This window comes from Cucurbita pepo, chromosome 3, assembly GCF_057944985.1.
Source record: "Cucurbita pepo subsp. pepo isolate OVF chromosome 3, ASM5794498v1, whole genome shotgun sequence".
In the NCBI taxonomy this organism is placed as follows: Eukaryota; Viridiplantae; Streptophyta; class Magnoliopsida; order Cucurbitales; family Cucurbitaceae; genus Cucurbita; species Cucurbita pepo.
The window spans coordinates 8,673,451-8,687,205 of NC_141800.1; the positions used below are offsets into that span (position 1 = coordinate 8,673,451).

General features: G+C 34.5%; 1 non-coding gene across 1 annotated transcript; it reads right to left on the bottom strand.

Moving 5' to 3' along the window:
- Positions 1-3,056: 3,056 nt before the first annotated feature.
- TRNAP-CGG (transfer RNA proline (anticodon CGG)) lies at positions 3,057-3,128 on the bottom strand. Its single transcript has one exon. It is a non-coding gene; the product is annotated as a tRNA-Pro (tRNA).
- Positions 3,129-13,755: the final 10,627 nt, after the last annotated feature.

Here is a 13,755-nt window from a genome sequence, read left to right on the forward strand (position 1 = left end):
GAGATAAACTTTAGTTAAGTAACTGGAACTTTAAATTACTTCATGTGGAGCTTTAATTGCTCTATGCTAGTTACAATCTTTAGGATTGACTAATTGGACAGGAATTCTTAGATTTAGGGGATTGTTTTGTGTAATTTTCAACTACAACTTATGTTTTCAAATTTTTAGGTCATAATTTAGGTAGTAGGTGTTATATTATGGATCAACACTAGAGTTTCTATCTATGTTGTATTTATTTGAAGGCTATAGTTGTCATCTATGTTGTATTGCAATAAGATTGTTGAAATTTTAGTTAAAGTGCATATTTTATTTCTTAGGAGTAAAAAATTTGTTTCTTTGCATAATATGAATTTAGTTGGAGAGTTATTACAGATGAATGGAGAATAAAAATTTCTTTAAAATAATAAACAGACCCAAGCTCGTTGTTGTTGTGGTCTACTTGTGATTTTGCAAAAAGCTTAACTAATATGAAATATCAAGGTAAATCAAGAATATATCCTACACATCATTCAAGATGACAATAAAATGGAGTTCAATTGAACTTACTTTTAGTTTCCTGTTTGAAAGGTTCAAGATGAAGCATAATTGTATTAACCATATTAAAGAGAAATTCATGTTTTATTAGAAGAGATCAACTTCATTTAAGGTACTAGGAGTTTAAACTACTTCCATTGTAATTTCAATCACTCTACCAAGATTACAAATTTAGGGTTGGCTAATTGGACATCAATTCTCTAACTTTACGTTATAATTTAGGTGGTAACCATTATAATATTAATGAGCATAAGAGTTACAATTCTTTCATGGACCATACGTGCTATAGTTAAAAGAATATATATATATATATATTATGTATGTCAAGGTCTGGATAAAGCACAAAGTAGCAAGGAACACCATTGTCGACTCTAGAACCACCCACAACTCATTATCGAGACCAATGCAAAATATTTTAACATCCTTCGGCATCGAGATACAGGAAAGATGAACGCCGTCAAATTGGAAGCTTTACCTGTTTTAAGAGTCACAATGAGAACTCTAATCAAGCTAGAGCCTTGGACTAGGCAAATCATTTTATGATAGTTGAAATGGATGACTTCGACGTCGTGTTAGGGATGAACGTCCTACTGGAACACAAAGTCATTTACATGTCCCTAGCAAAATGCCTAGTTGTAATGGAGTCTAATTCGACGATCATTCAGAAAAACATCCATCAACCAAGAGGGGTGAAAATGATGTCGATACTACAGTTGAGAAAGAATCTTAGCCACGATGAATCTACGTTTGCTGCTATTGTTGTAATTGAAAGGGGAGCTCGAGTGAGCAAACCTCAATAGCAACCTTGTTGCCACTACATGAACACCACAATGCAAAACAAGAAGGTCAGATAATGGATTTATCCCCACCAGGAGAGATAAATCACAAGATTAGTTTTATGTTGCAGTCGAGATCGCCTGCCACAAACAAATGTCATGCAGTTGAGCCTGAGCTAGCTAAATTCTATGAAAAGCTAAATGACTTGTTAACAGTCAAGTTTATTAGACCCGCAGAGGCTCTTGTCAATGATCACTCAAATGCTGGGTAAAGACACCAAGCCAACGCCTCTATTGGAGAAGGAAGAAAAAAAACAAGTCACTGAAGCAACACATCACACAGAAATACCAGATGGATGAAGAGAAGGGTCAGTCAGAAGTGTCAACAACAACAATTTCAAGAAAAATAGAGAGTTTATATAAGTTAACGTCATATCAACTTCAAGTTCAAAGCAACAAGAACCAAAGACTGGTGCAAAAATACTATGGACTAGTCGAAGTAATCCACAAGATTATGAAGACATCATATAGGATCCAATTGCTCTTATGGATGCGGACTAACCTTGTTGTCCACGTCAGTAACTTGAAACGTTATTATTTTGACCAAGAAGACATCAAGTAGAAGCAGTTGGTATGACGTCATGCAAAGAAGAAAGATTTTCATGCGAAGAAAGTAGGAAAGACACCAATAGAGAAGACATGAAGAGTCAACGAACCGAGAAGTGATTTTCAACAGCTCCTAGTAGATTGGAAAAGACTCCTCATTCTGAGATCAGCTGGAAGTGCATCGAGAGACCTAAAATCAGCCTCGTCCTACAATGCTGAGTATATGAAGAGTTGGTTATCAATAAATTGTGTGGGGACAGATGTCACGGTCATGATTGCCCATGGCGTGTTGTCTATGGCTGCATGTCTCAGCAATTTTTTGTAAATAATTTGTTGTCCAAGGTGGCATGCTCATTTCATATCTACACCCTCCCGGACTAAAATTTCCCAAAAAATTTCCCAAAATGTATTATAGGAGAATGTGACTAGTTTCTTCCAAACGTGACTCGAGCATACACTGCTGTTGTCCATGCAGTCTGAATTTTGCACAGTTGACTTGTTCGTCGAGGCGCATAATCATTGTCTCACTGCTGAAAGAATCTCAAGTCCTCATGAAATGATTGGAAGAGAATCTCAAGTCTTCTATTCTCCTTTTTTTTTTTTTTTTTTTTTTTTTTTTTCAAACATCCATGTGAATTATTTCTTTATTCAATTTGATATAATTGTTGGGAGCATTTCGAAAATCGAACTCGAAACCTCTTGCACCCGAAGTGAGAATCATACCACTAGACCAAATGCCCTTGTAGTTAGGGTCAAGGGTGTAATGCCTTTGAAGTTAGGGTCGATGCTCTATCAAAAGTCTGCAATAGAAAATAAATAGTACTACCATCATCTTCTTTTGCAAGACTTTCTCAAGCCCTCATGGAATAATTTGAATAGAAAATAAATGGTACTACCATCATGACTTTCTCTAATTTGAAAGTGGTATGGTTTCCAAGATTGGAAGAGAATCTTACATACACAATTCTGTATTCTTCAATTAATATGTTATAAAAACACTTATAAATTATAATTAAAAAGATTAAATATATGTTATAAAAACACTTATAAATTATAATTAAAAAGATTAAATATAGCTTCTTCTTCTTCCTTTTTTTTTCAAACATCTTTATTTCTTTGTACAACTCGATATAATTGAAAGGGGCATTTCAAGAATCGAACTCGAGACCTCTCGCACCCGAAGCGAGAATCATACCACTAGACCAAATGCCCTTGTAATGAATCTATCATTTTTAGTTGCTAGTCCATATGTTTTATGCGCCTCTATATTTAAAATTTATCCACATGTTTTTGTGCTTTAGAACCTACCTTGTAGGTTTGAGATTATGAATGACTCCGCTCAAATTATTTTGGTTGAAGATCATGCATGGTAACGATCCCCGTACCTCTGTATTTAACTTATGTTATTTTAATGTGTTTTATTTACTTTGTAAATATCTTTAATTCTACAATCTTCTTAAAGGGGCATTCCAAGAATTGAACTCAAGACCTCTCGCACCTAAAGCGAGAATCATACCACTAGACCAAATGCCCTTGTTATGCACTTTGAAACGTATGTATGAATTCTTGAGCCTAGGTATTAAGGTCGTATTTTGTTGTATTGTAGGAAACACATGAAGTTCTCGATGAGAATATGTCGTTTAGAACAAAACAAGAACATAATAAGAACAGAGAGCTTTCTTCTTCTTCTTTTTTTTTTTTTTTTCTTTGTTTCCTAAAATGGTAAGTATAAAGTCTTGGGATGTAAATAAAGACTTTTTACTATTGGTTGCCCAACAATGGGTGTACAAAAGTTAAGAGGTATGTTTGATAATAGGAACAAAAGGTTTATATTAATATGAAGTCCTTTGATAAGTAAAAAATTTAGACATAGGGCATTACAAGAATTGAACTCAAAACCTCTTGCACTCTAAGTGAGAATCATACCACCAAAACAAATATTTTTAGCTTCTATTCAAATATATTTTTCTCCGAGTGGTTGGACGGCTATAAAATGAAAAGTTGAATTGTTATAATATACCAGGGTTATCAAATAAATCAACAACCCAACAAAGGAAACAAACTAATCAATTTGGGTTGGATTGATTCGGTTTAGTACATCAGTTTGTTTGATTTAATTCTTCCATTTTGCCTCGTATGACAAGAAAATAAAGTTGTATTGAATGCACCTTAGTTTCATTTATGAAAGACTCATATGAAACATACTGGCAATAATAGTACTAAGAGTTAGAGTCTATAAGCATTTCATGAACTTAAGTGCAACTCATGCTTCTTTAAAGCTGAATATACTTTAGTTAAGTAACGGGAACTTTAAATTACTTCATGTGGAGCTTCAATTACTCTATGCTAGTTACAATCTTTAGGATTGACTACTTGGACACGAGTTCATGGATTTAGGGAAATTTTTGTGTAATTATCAATTACAACTTATGTTTTCAAATTTTTAGGTCATAATTTAGGTAGTTTTCAAAGTATATTATCTAATATAATGAATCTATCTCCGAAAAAAAAATTAAATTTCCTACTGATCTTGCTGAGACAACTTCTTCTATTCCAACCCTGAGTGTTATCTCGCCTTCTGCAAACACTCTCCAGGAACTAGTTTCTTGAAAAAACAGCACAAATATGATTAGTGGCCCCTGAATCCAGTATCCAGGTTAAGTGATCATACTCTACTAAACGTATTTCTACAACTAATAAATCATATTTACCTTGTTGTGCCTTTTCGGCTTTATTCTCTGCAAGGTAATTTGGGTAGTGACTTTTCTTGTGCCCGTTTTTATTGCAATGGAAACATTTTCCATTATCTGCATTTTGAACCTTAAGTTTGTGGTCAGTAGGAATCTTATCTTTCCCCTTACCCTTTTTGTCAAATGCAACCCAAACTATTCGGTTTGCATTTCAGCAGGGGTCTAGGGGACATTCCGTAGTTAAAACAAACCTCAAATCTGTTGGGTTTTATGTCCTAAAACTCATAGTTTGTAAACAAAAACATATTCTATTTTCAATAAAGTTATTATTGTTGTTTATTCAGTAAAGATTGTTATTGAATAAAGTGAACTTTACGAAGATTAATCTAAATCCAATAAACTAAGAACACTCTAGCTATAGTATGATTACTTGAACTATATGTAGAGACATAAGAGTGGATCAAGTTCAAGTATATATAGTTAAAATGATCTATAGTATAAGGATAAGGCTGAGTACCTTATTCTAGGGACACTATGGATGCGGCCCACTTTTGTATATGATATAAACAATGTGATCACTAAATTGTACATGTGGAGACATGTGAGTGGGGGCATCCTATTGAATGAGTATTGCATAAGATCGGACCATGAAGAAAACCACTCTCACTTTATAATGTCGTTTACTGTTGAGATAGATTTTCTTTTCATTCGATAACCTAGGTAACTCGGTTTTAATCCTGAGCTAACCATGAACTCCTGTTTATTCGGAATTATCCTTAGATTTGCATGGGTGAGAGTGGCTCTAGTTCGCCGACTCAATAGGCCTCCCATTTCAGGGGTAAGACAGGGTGAATGGTTGGGGACGTGGGGTGCAAGATGGAATTCACTCCTACCCACTTTTAGGGATAGAAGAGAGGTAGTTCCCTTAAGCACTGACTCCAGGTCTTGAACAAGGGGCCCCACCCTCTCATTAGCCTGAGAGGGATTCGGTTTACTGATTGGACCACAAACCAATTGTTCATTAGAGGATCAGTGAGACATAAGGAAGAAGAAGTAACTTTAGGGGTAAAACGGTAAATTGACCCAGCTCTAGTTACGAACAACCTGTGAAGGATCGACTTACTAATCATGGTTATATCAAATGGACAGAAATATATCTATAGTGAGGGGAGTGCAACTACTAGGCTATAGTGGAGTGTCCTAGTAGTTAACGAATGTTGGTTAACAAGGTTAATGAGTTTAACCGGTTAATCTTGGATCGTTGGAGCCCATGATCTATAGGTCCATTAGGTCCCTCTGCTAGCTCATATCGGACTAAACCATAGAACAGTGTGACGAGTGAGTTCGAAGTGTTCAAATTCAAATTAGGAAATATGCGCTACATATACGATATATTTAACCGCATTTTTGTTTTATTTACGAATTAAACAAAAAGAGAGAATCTGAGATATGTAAATAAGATTTAAATATCTTAATCAATTATGTGTTCGAATTGATTGGGATTGGCATTTGAATTAATATTAAATATTAATTAAATAGTTCAATTAATCATTTAATGTTACTTTAATTTGAAATTCATTATTCAAATTAATTGTTGAATTAAAATGAAGAAAGTCAAAATGTTGACTCCATTTAATGAAAAATTCCATGTTAGTGGAATTTTGAGGTGTCAAAATTTGGTTTAACCAAACTTGCATGCTTGCCAAATAAATCCCACAAGTTTGAGTGGAATTTTAAGTGTCAAAATTTGGTTAACTCAAACATGCATGCTTGCCACATAATCCCAAACATTTGAGTGGAATTTTAAGTATCAAAATTTGGTGATCTCAAATTTGCATGAACATGCAAACATGACTCTTTAAATAGAGTGATCATGGTACATGGAAGGTCTTCTTCTTCCGGGTGAAAAACCTTGAGAAAAACTTCTCACAAACACTCTCTTCACATATACAAAATCCCTCCCAAGTTTAGTCACTCACCGGATTCCACAATTCCGTTCTAAGGCCAGAGGATAGTGGAGAAGACACTAGTGGTGGTTCGAAACCGGTTCGTGAGGAAAAAAGAGTTTGAACTACAAAAGGTTAGTATCTAAACTCATTAAGTTTTAATACTTATGAACATGCTAGTTATTTACTATAATTGATGTTCTAAAAGTGCCTAAGATCCAAATTGCTTCCGCATGTGTTATATTAACACCATCAAAATTATCATTTGCAAGTATTGTGTTTAGGTTTGATTTCCTTGTTGTGTAATTGTTTTTAATTTCTCAGAAGCGAGTAATTGTACTATTGAGCTTGACATGCTGAGATTTAAAACAAATTCTATTAGTGAATTGACTTAATCCTTTTTAATCCAATCAGGTTTAACAAATGTAATAATATACCCAAAAACTATTAATTTACAACGATACTTTAGTGAGTTAGAGCAATTACTACCGAGGGGCACTCAATCACTCCTTCACTAAACCAAGACATTCTTGACTTAAACACTAATCCCAGAATAACTCTTATTCCTATAGTATTTTAGTTATCGCTACTTTGGTTAAGAATATACTAACTCTTAGTAATTCTTCGTAAGTGTGACCCGCCATTTTCAGACCTCAGAGATCGGCCCCAACAATGCTATCAAATTAAAAAGCCAAAGTTAGGAATGGACCTAAGAAATCCTCTCAATTTCTAGAGTTTGCGTTGTTCCGACTCCTATGTTACGACCCTCTGAATGGGTAGTTGCTCTAGGGCAACATGCAGGCGGAACATGGGAATTTCACGATGCAACCTAGTGGTGGAGACCATAGGATGTGTTGATATACTTCCTTCTCCCACTTACTATAAATACTTTCTCTATTCACCTTATTATTGACTCATGCAAATACCTTCGGAATGGAGGACGCTCTTCGGGCGACACGAGGCCGAGCATGAATCTCACGGTGTGAATTATCCAGAGAGCGTAAAAAGAAAAAGATATATCTCATATACCTTTTTCCTCCCACTAAGTATTTTAGACGGTTGGGTATACTTATTACTTAGGTATATTCCGGCTAATTAAATATAACTTAAGTCTAGGTGATTTTTCCAAATATAACATTTATACTCGATTTTTACCTATGATGTCTAGGTAATTTTTCATTTTTTTTTTTTAAATCCTTACATCACTCACGCATGCTATTAAAACTGGACTAACTAAGCTCAAGTATTGACCCGATCTCCAGGTAGCAGGTGTTCCGTAAACCGTCAACTTAAGTACCTCCAGCCTTAGACAAGATCATGTCAGGTGAGCTTTCTTGTACCCACAGTTTTACAAGATATCGACCTTTTTTAACTATTAAAATTCATCATGCTTGTTGTTAACCTTAAGTGAGTATGCATTTATCTTTGTTATAGATTTTAACGTCTATCTCGTTTTATGACGTTGAAAATAACCTATAACATTCTTCCAACATGCTTTATATAACAATTATATAATCATCCATTCCATGCAATAATATAACAATTTATATCTATCTCATGGAACCCTAAACATGCATACTATACATTATAACACTTACAACATACTTGGAATGCATGAAACATGCTTAGCCTATGGTGGGATTTTAAATCTATATGACATACTTTATATGCACATACATTTTCTATTAATTAAAACATACATTCATAATGCATAATTAATTAAACACACTAAAGTAGATTGGTTTTGGCATTTTAAATCAAGCAATTAACTAAATTATTACATTAATAATTAATAATAACTTGAACCGCTCCCAAGGATCAAGAACAGGCCAAACCAACCCTTACAAACGTTGAACCGGACCCTAACTGGCAGAAAAAAACACCCGAACCACCTCTTCCATCTTCTTCAGTTCAGCTTGCTATCTCTTCCATTTTCGATCAACCTAAAATGGACTCTAATGACTCCATAAAAATTACAGACCTTTCTTCACTCATTAACCCCATACACATTAGGCCAATTACTATAATTGAATACAATGGAAGCACAAAAAAAAAAAAAAAAAAAAAAAAAAAAAAAAACCAAAACCAAAACCATAAACATCCACTTTAGCAACCACAAAATTCATTCATGAAATGGTACCCACCATGTTCAAATTAATGTAAATGAAGTGCCTAAAACTTGCTCTGATACCAATTGATGGTGTTGCTATAACACGTGCAGAAGAAATTTAGATCTTAGGCACTCTATGTACAACAATTATAGTAAATTAGCTAGCATGTTCAAAAGCATTAAAACTCAATGAGTTTGAATACTAACCTTTTGTAGTTCAAATTTCTTTTTCCTCACGAACCGGTTTCGAACCACCACTAATGTCTTCCCTACTATTCTTCGGCCTTAGAACGAGATTGTGCAATCCGGTGAGTGACTAAACTTGATAGGAATTTAGTATATGTAAAGAGAGAGTTTTTAGCAATTTTCTCAAAGTTTTTCAAGCAAACTTTCCATGTACCTTAATCAATTTAGAGTCATATTTGCATGTTCATGCAAATTTGAGATTACCAAATTTGACACTCAAAATTCCACTCAAATTTGTGGGATTACGGCAAGCATGCAAGTTTGAATTAACCAAATTTTGACACAAAAAATTCCACTCAAATTTTTGGGATTATGTGGCAAACATGCAAGTTTAGTTAAACCATATATTGATACTCGATATTCCACTAACTCAAACATGGATTTTTCCATTGGGTGAAGTCAACATTTTGACTTTCTTTATTTTAATTCAACAATTAATTTAAATAATTAATTTCAAATAAAAATAATAATAAATGATTAATTAAACAATTTAATTAAAATTTAACATTAAATAAAATGTCAATCCCAATCAATTCCGGCACATATTCATTATATTGATTATGAATCCCTATTCATAATTAAAATATTTAAATCTTATTTAAAAATCTCTAATTCTCTCTTTTTGTTTAATTCATAATTAAAACAAAATGCGGTTAAATATATCGTATATATTTAGCGTATATTCCCTAATTTGAATTCAAACACTTCGAACTCACTCGTCACACTGTTCTAGGGTTCAGCCCGATATGAGCTAGCAGGGGGACCTAATGGACCTACAGATCATGGGCTCTAACAATCCGAGATTAACTGGCTAAACTCATTAACCTTGTTAACCAACATTCGTTAACTACTAGGACACTCCACTATAGCCTAGTAGTTGCACTCCCCTCACTATAGATATATTTCTGTCCATCTCATATTTTCATGATTAGTAAGTCGATCCTTCACAGGTTGTTCATAACTAGAGCTAGGTCAATTTACTGTTTTACCCCTAAAGTTACTTCTTGTTCCTTGAGTCCCACTGATCATCTAATGAACAATTGGTTTGTGGTCCAACCACCAAACCAAACCCCTCTCGGGCCAATGAGAGGGTGGGCCCCTTATTCAAGACTTGGAGTCAGTACTTGAGGGAACAACCTCTCTATTATCCCTAAAAGCGGGTAGGAGTGAATTTCATCTTACACTCTATGTCCCCAACTATTCACCAGTCTTACCCCTGAAATGGGAGACTTATTGAGTCGGCAAACACGGGCCACTCTCACCCATGCAAATCTAAGGATAATTCCGAATAAATATAGTTAGGTTAGGATTAAGATCGAGTTACCTAGGTCATCGAATGAAAAAATTAGTCTCAACAATAAACGACATTATAAAGTTGTGAGTGATTTTCTTCATGGTCCGATCATATGCAATACTCATTGCATAGGACGCCCCCACTCACATGTCTCCACATGTACAATTTAGTGATCACATTGTTTATATCATATACAAAAGTGGGCCGCATCCATAGTGTCCCTAGAATAAGGTACTCAACCTTATCCCTGTACTATAGATCATTTTGACTATATACTTGAACTTGAAGCACTCTGATGTATCTACATATAGTTCAAGTAATCATACAATAGCCAGAGTGTTCTTAGTTTATTGGATTTGACTATATACTTGAACTTCATCCACTCTGGTGTATCTACATATAGTTCAAGTAATCATACTATAGCTCGAGTGTTCTTAGTTTATTGGATTTAGATTAATCATCGTAACATTCACTTTATTCAATAAATTCAAACTATGAGTTTTAGGACATAAAACCCAACAAATACAATCAATTCTACTGATTGATCATTAATAAAAGAAGACTAATGGAGATGCGGGTAAAAGAAGACTAATGAAGATGTGGGCAATCGATCCCCGTACCTGTCGCATGCAAAGAGAGCACTACCATCTTAGCTACATCCTCACAATTGTTACATCACAAAACTCATACGTCCCGTCATCAATAATAGTGAAAATGCAAAACTAAATAGTGAAAATGAAAAACTATCTCTCCTCATTATGTCATAAATAAGAAAAAAAAGTTGAAAAGAATAATATATTTAACAATTGATAGTATTCTTTGGAGATGCATGGTAACGATCCCTGCGTCTCTCGCATGCAAAATAATTGCTCTACAATCTGGGGTACATCCCCACAATTATCCGGGCTCATTATGTCGTAAATAAGAAAAAATTGAAAAGAAATAATATATTGTGATTTTTCTTTTCTTCAATTTTGTACAATTTGTCCGAAAGTGTCATTTTTCTCCACATTTTTAACACTTTATGTTTGATTTGTTTGGAGAATTTTCTCGATCCCTTTATTTTGATCGCCCATGTTTGTTTGGGCTCTTTGATTTACTTCTTTCCCTTCGATCAACACTGAGAGTATTGCCAGGTGAATCTCTAATTTCCCATTTGGGAATACTTTTACCGACATCTCGAATTTCATCAAACTTAAGTTTATTAGATTCTCGTGAACTGTTGATTGCAGCAACAACAGTATACCACGTCTCGGGTAAAGATGACATCAAAATTAAAGCTTTAATTTCATTTTTTAAACATAATTTCCACTGAGCTCAATTGACTGACAATCACGTTGAACTAATTTATATGATCTGCAACAAATCTACCTTCAGACATTTGTATATATTTGACAACATCTTCTTCATAGCCGACGAATTTTCGTACATATTCGACAACACCTTCAATAGGCCCGATGTCATCTTCTCTTTGATGATGTTGAACGTCGTGTTTCTGGACAGCATCAACCAGATCAACCGTAAGGTGTTACGATCCTTGAGTTTCCACTCCTCCACGGTTATGGTATCCGGCTTCACCCCCAAAAGGGGTTTCTAAAGATTTTTATGGTACATATAATCTTCAATCTACATCTTCTAGAAACTGATATCGAATCCATCAAACTTTTCAATTATTGTCTTTGAACTTTCCATCCTCACAGATCGCGGTGAATCTCGCCTCGCTCTAATGCCCATTATTAGGATCACACAACAACGCACACACTCGATCTAAATGAACACAAAAAACATGATAGAGAAAATGTAAGGAGATATATTGACTAAAAGTTTTGTATTAATGAAGTAGGCAAAGAGAGGGTATGAAGAATGAGAAATGTACATTTTGAAAGCATCGACTAATGGGTATATATATAATTTCAATTTATTATATATATAGATTTAACAGATATAACCGCCTACTATATATAAATATTTAGTATATATATTTATATATATTAGGCAAATGAATCGCCTACTCTATCAGATTTTTACTGCAAATAGTCAGCCTCCATATCCAACATTCGAGAGCCCAAATAGTTAGTTTTCTAAGAGAGTTTAAAGAAAAATAAGCAAATGGAGGCTCGAAACGTTGGAACCCATCTGTTTACTTTATGTAAACGTTTTAAGTTTCAAATTTAGAACTTTGCGTCCAAAATTCTTCATCTAGAGATTGATTCATTAAGAGCCCAGTTAGTTTTTCTAGGAGAGTTTAAAGAAAAATAAGCAAATGGAGGCTCGGAACATTGGAACCCATCTGTTTACTTTCTGTAAACATTTTAAGTTTCAAATTTAGAACTGTGAGTACAAAATTCTTCATCTAGAGATTGATTCGTTTAATGGGTCTTATACAATTAGCTATAAGGTATGTTACGTTTAATGGGTCTTACACAATTAGCTGTAGGGTAAGTTAATAAACACAGTTGAAAAAGATTATCATCAGCTTATCTGCTACGGCTATTAAGTTAATGAACACAGTTGAAAAAGATTATCATCAGCTTATCAGCTTATCTCCTCCGCGGTTATGGTATCCCGCTCTTCTTTGGTGGCAATCTTATCTCCAGGAGTTCAAGGAAATAATCGACTGTTTCTCGCAAGGCGGTTGCTTATGCCACTGCCAAATTAACCTGGATCCAAGTCCTCTTGCGTGAGCTCGGGATTTCGCAAGCACGAAAATAATCGACTGTTTCTCGCAAGGCGGTTGCTTATGCCACTGCCAAATTAACCTGGATCCAAGTCCTCTTGCGTGAGCTTGGGATTTCGCAAGCACGATCGCCTAGCCTGGCGTGACAACATATTAGTGCCACCTATCTGTCCTTGATCGCCTATAGCATGTGGCATGACAACATTGGTGCCACCTATCTGTCCCCCAATCCAATCTTTCATTGTCCAGATTAGATAATCTATTGATTTATCCTTTGTTACAGATCTATAAATACATTGAGGTCTTGACCGGCCATTCAACATATTACACCATTAATATGTAATCATAAGGAAAGAGTATTTATTAAAGCACTAGGTTGCTCGCCTTAATTTTTGTTTCCTAAGATGGTAAGTAAGACATGTTAATATTGAATATTAGTAATATTGAATTATTCTAATATTCAAGGAGTTATCAAATAAACCAACAACCCAACAAAGAAACCAACAAACTATTTAATTTGATATAATTGTGAACTCAAGACCTCTCGCACCCGAAATAAGAATCATACCACTAAACCAAATGCCTTTGACGTGGATCAATCATTTTTAGTTGCTAGTCCATGTATTTTGTGTGCCTCAAGATTTGAAATTTATCCATGTATTTTTTTTTGTGCTTTAGAACCTACTATTATTGCCACGTTGTCCATCACATAATAGAATTTGTTCTTCAAATAAATTGGATGTAGTTCAATTAATATTATTAAGAAATATTGACATAAATAAAGTTCATATCCTATAATTCCTACCGTGTATCTTTGCGATTATGAATGACCCAACTCAAATTATTTTGGTTGAAGTTGCATTGCCACTAGAGCAT